The sequence below is a fragment of the Schistocerca americana genome, chromosome 5 (genome assembly GCF_021461395.2).
Source record: "Schistocerca americana isolate TAMUIC-IGC-003095 chromosome 5, iqSchAmer2.1, whole genome shotgun sequence".
NCBI classification, from domain to species: Eukaryota; Metazoa; Arthropoda; class Insecta; order Orthoptera; family Acrididae; genus Schistocerca; species Schistocerca americana.
This window is the reverse complement of record NC_060123.1, coordinates 676,199,386-676,204,803: the sequence shown is the minus strand read 5'-3', so window position 1 is coordinate 676,204,803 and position 5,418 is coordinate 676,199,386. Positions and strand designations below refer to the sequence as shown.

The following is a 5,418-nucleotide window of genomic DNA, read 5'->3' as shown; positions in this document are numbered from 1 at the left end:
GCTAGAGGTGTCCGTGTCCGTAGTCCCATTGCTAATAACCAGTTTGCAACACTTCGCGTTGACACATCTGGGCTCACAAGCCCTCATATCTGAGCTGTGGTAGCTGTACGACCTACCATTGCTGCCCTTACAGTACGTCAATCCTGGTGGGGCGTTTGTATTGTGTGGATGTACAGAACCTCGATTACGGGCATGAGAAAATTTCACGTGACCTCTGATACCAGCATCATTGCACAACTAAGGCAACACGTCCACTGTGTGTGGAATTTCTCCAGGAGGACCATCCCGGCACTTGGAAGGCCACGACATTTTTCAAACTCACACAGTTGGCTGCAAAAAGTACGTCACCATAGTAGAATTGCCTGCTTGCTTGTCACGCTTGGGCCGGCCGGTGTGACCGAGCGGTTCTAGGCGCTTCAGTCTGGAACCGAGCGACCGCTACGGTCGCAGGTCCGAATCCTGCCTCGGGAATGGATGTGTGTGATGTCCTTAGGTTAGTTACGTTTAAGTAGTTCTAAGTTCTAGGGGACTGATGACTTCAGATGTTCCAATACTGCTCAGAGCCATTTCAACATTTTTTTTCTTCTCACGCTTGTACCACACTCAGCCTTCTGCATGTGAGCATTCCATATTAAAGGACAGGCACAGATGACACTCTACGACGACTACGCTATCTGATGGCATGCGACGTTGGAAGCATTATCAGTACATTTACTATCCCTCAGGTGGCATATGCCAACCACCCTGATGTATCTGGTTCAAACCGTTTTCACCGCCAGTATTTTGCCAAAAGTGGGATGCAAGTTCGTGGCTTAAGGTTTCTGATCACCAGAATTCTCTCCAACGGCGTGGATCAAATTCCAAACTGCTATGCAGACCTTGTGAAGTGAGGGCATGTGACCCTGTTGTAGTCAATTGCCAGTAACATGTGCCCACTTCATGTTATTCGAGAGGAGTAAGCTATATTCCGGCACCGCGTTTCAACCTCTGCCTTCTCTCATCATCATCATCATCATCATATACGACACAAACATGACAATACACTACACGCACATCCATTACTGTCACCTAAAAGCACTTCTGTCATATATTCTGTGGAAAGAGGGCATTGGAGGAACAAAATTATTTGCGTCAGGACGACTGCATCAACCGCCCGGTGTCACTGGGCCAACAATTTCAACCACATATTTATGTTTTTAGTGATGTGAAGTTCTGAAGCTTTTCTCTATAATATACACACTATATTTCATTTTTCTACGTTCCCTCATCAAGCGTCTGTGGTAATGTCTTGTCATTTATTCGACTAGATTAGTGATTTCCTGTCAGAAAGGCATCGTAGTAATTGACGGAAAATCTAATTAAACAGAAATGATAGCTGGATTCCTTGAGGATGTGTTACATGCCTTGTTATGTTCTCAATCTGTATAAACTATTTAGCAGATCATCTGAGTATTGTTTGTAGAAGCTGCTGTCGTTTATCTAGTAAAACCATCGGTAAAGCAACACGAATTGCATAATGGTACAAACTTACACAATGTGATCAAAAATATCCGGACACCTGGCTGAAAATGATTTACACGTTCGTGGCGCATCCATCAGTAATGCTAACCTCGATGACAGCTTCCACTCTCGCAGGCATACGTTCAATCAGGTGCTGCAAGGTTTCTTGGGGAATGGCAGTCCATTCTTCACGGAGTGCTGTACTGAGGAGAGGTATCGATGTCGGTTGGTGAGGTCTCGCACGAAGTCGGCATTCCAAAACATCCCAAAGGTGTTCTGTAGGATTCAAGTCAGGACTGTGTCCAGGCTAGTCCATTACAGGGATGTTATTGTTGTGTAACCACTCCACCACAAGCCGTGCATTATGAACAGGTGGTCGATCGTCTTGAAAAATGCTATCGCCACCCTCGAATTGGTCTTCCACAGTGTTAAGCAAGAAGGTGCTTAAAACATCAATGTAGGCCTGTGCTGTGATGGTGCCACGCAAAACATCAACGGGTGCAAGACTCCTCCATGAAAAACACGACCACACCTTAATACGACAGCCTCCGAATTTTACTGTTGGCAATACACACGCTGTCAGATGACGTTCATCGGGCATTCGCCATACCCACACCCTGCCATTGGATCACCACATTGTGTACCGTGATCAGTCACTCTACACAACAGTTTTCTACTGTTCAATGGTCCAGTGTTTCCGCTTCTTGCACCAAGGAAGCGACGTTTGGCATTTACCGGCGTGATGTGTGGCTTATTAGCAGCCACTCGACCATGAAAACCAAGTTTTCTCTCCTCCCGCCTAGCTGTTGTAGTACTTGCAGTGGATCCTGATGCAGCTTGGACTTCCCGTGTGAGGATCTGGACAGATGTCTGCCTATTACATATTACGACTCTCTTCAACTGTCGGCGGTGTCAGTCAGGTCGGCCTGTACGCTTTTGTGCTTTTGTTTCCACTTCCCTACCACATCGGAAACAGTGGACCAACGGATGTTTAAGAGTGTGGAAATCTCGCGTGCAGACGTATGAAAAATGTGACACCCAACCATCGGACCACGTTCGAAGTCCGTGAGTTCTGCGGAGCGCTCCATTCTTGTCTCTCACGATGTCTAATGGCTACTGAGGTCGCTGATATGGAGTACCTGGCAGTAGGTGACAGCACAATGCACATAATATGAAAAAAGTATGTTTCTGGGGCTGTCCGGATACTTTTGATTACTTAGTGTATCTGTATGTTGCGAAAAGTGGTAACTGATTCTAAACAGTGAAATGTGTATGGCTCTGTACTTGAAAACTAAAAGAATTCCATTACATTTAGGTCACACGATAAATCACACAATTCTAAAGATTATGTAGTGTTAAATCAGAATTAAATTAAATTGTATGGCTCTTCTTTTACTAATTTTAGTCAGTGTAGTGTTTTAAGCCGTTATTTGCAATTATGTTTGTTAAATAAAAGGTGGAAAGTGTCTGAAGTATCAGCAAAATGCCTAAGATAACACTGTCATAACCCAAAGAAACTATTATGTAACGTTCATTATCGTTAGGAGTTTGGTTTTCATGTAATGATTGTAAAACGATGATTCATGGTTGGTTTCTCTCTCGTTCTCCTACTCTCTCTCTCTCTCTCTCTCTCTCTCTCTCTCACGCTTCGATGTAATGTGATTGTTCTGCAAGAGTTAGCTGCTTTTTTTCAATACTGTAATCATAAAAAGAATATCGTTTCTCATTCAAGGAATATTATCATTCCGAGTTTCTTTTAAGATACAAGTCATCTGAACCAGTAATTTTAGCCTTGGTAATAGTACTAGCTGTCGCTTTGTGTGAAGTTTCAGCAAATAAGGGCATGAGTTATTTATTGGTAGCTTTCGAAGTCCAATGCTTAGATATGCGATATTGTATAAATTTCTTTACGCATTTTGACGCAGTCTTAACGCAAACACGGAGGACAGGTGCTATTCACTAACTTTTGCTTGGACCGAAGTCAACCAAACTGCTGAAGATTAATGCATTCAGCAAGTCAGTTATCATAACATGCTCTACATAGAAAATTTTATTTAAAAGATGGCGTTTTATTTTGAGTTCACCGATCTAAAGAAGAAAAGATCCTATTAAATAACGATATCAGTTTTTATCAATTGAAACAATATAACTTCTTCTCCCGTAAGTGTTACTGAAAGCAATTTCCACTACTTTTGCATATCACTCATGGAAGCTACGTATTAGGTAGGGTAAGTTGTAATTGGAATCATCACAGAGAAAATGTTGTGAGAAAGGCGAACCGGAGACAGCATTTTATTGGCTGAATTGGCAACATTTTTTTTTAAAAGAGGCTACCAGCACAACGCATGTCCGCCTGCTACTGGAATATCGCTGCACGATATGGGATCCTTGCTACGTAAGATTGACAGAAAATATGGGAAAAGTTCCAAGCAAGGCAGCTCCTATTTCGTTGTCGTGAAGTAGGGGGGGAAACCTTCTTGGGTAGATTTTATCTACATAAACAAACAAAAGATTATAATTTCAGAAAAAAATGTATAAATTATTCAAGTTAAAGATATTCGCAAATTGAGAAAATCTGTCTCTTCCCATTATAAACTAAACTTCTCCCAAACAGGCCATAAAGCCCAACGGTACCGACAGGCCGCCGTGTCATCCTCAACCTATAGGCGTCACTGGATGCGGATATGGAGGGGCATGTGGTCAGCACACCGCTCTGCTCTCCCGGCCGTATGTCAGTTTCCGAGACCGGAGCCGCTACTTCTCAATCCAAGTGCTAGCCCAGCCCAGCAGCGCTTAACTTCGGCGTCACTGGATGCGGATATGGAGGGGCATGTGGTCAGCACACCGCTCTGCTCTCCCGGCCGTATGTCAGTTTCCGAGACCGGAGCCGCTACTTCTCAATCCAAGTGCTAGCCCAGCCCAGCAGCGCTTAACTTCGGCGTCACTGGATGCGGATATGGAGGGGCATGTGGTCAGCACACCGCTCTGCTCTCCCGGCCGTATGTCAGTTTCCGAGACCGGAGCCGCTACTTCTCAATCCAAGTGCTAGCCCAGCCCAGCAGCGCTTAACTTCGGCGTCACTGGATGCGGATATGGAGGGGCATGTGGTCAGCACACCGCTCTGCTCTCCCGGCCGTATGTCAGTTTCCGAGACCGGAGCCGCTACTTCTCAATCCAAGTGCTAGCCCAGCCCAGCAGCGCTTAACTTCGGCGTCACTGGATGCGGATATGGAGGGGCATGTGGTCAGCACACCGCTCTGCTCTCCCGGCCGTATGTCAGTTTCCGAGACCGGAGCCGCTACTTCTCAATCCAAGTGCTAGCCCAGCCCAGCAGCGCTTAACTTCGGCGTCACTGGATGCGGATATGGAGGGGCATGTGGTCAGCACACCGCTCTGCTCTCCCGGCCGTATGTCAGTTTCCGAGACCGGAGCCGCTACTTCTCAATCAAGTAGCTCCTCAGCTTGCCTCACAAGGGCTGAGTGCACCGCGCTTGCCAACAGCGCTCGGCAGACCGGATGGTCACCCATCCAAGTGCTAGCCCAGCCCAGCAGCGCTTAACTTCGGTGATCTGACGAGAATCAGTGTCACCACTGCGGCAAGGCCGTTGGCCCTCTGGCCATTGTGCAAGTAGTTATTCGGCTTGGCACTGACTGCTGAGTTGTTGGATGTCCTTCTGAAGGATATAGTGACAAATTCTGTCCAATTGTGGCACGGACTCGTCAAAATACCGAGCTGATTAGAGCGCCCTGTCCACAGTGCTCCAGAATTTGTCACCAGACCCCTCAGTAGGACATCAGACAACTCCGTCTATCAATACCAAACAGAACAGCTGCTTTCATAAAAGCCAAAGGTGAAGCAATGCGTTATCGACTTGATCAATTTGTGAAGCGCCTTTCCTGGAACAGATCATCCAATTT

At 46.0% G+C, this 5,418-nt stretch overlaps 1 pseudogene; it reads right to left on the bottom strand.

Annotated features, from left to right (window-relative positions):
- Window positions 1–4,992: 4,992 nt before the first annotated feature.
- Window positions 4,993–5,110, bottom strand: LOC124617393 (annotated as a pseudogene).
- Between the last annotated feature and the right edge of the window lie 308 nt (window positions 5,111–5,418).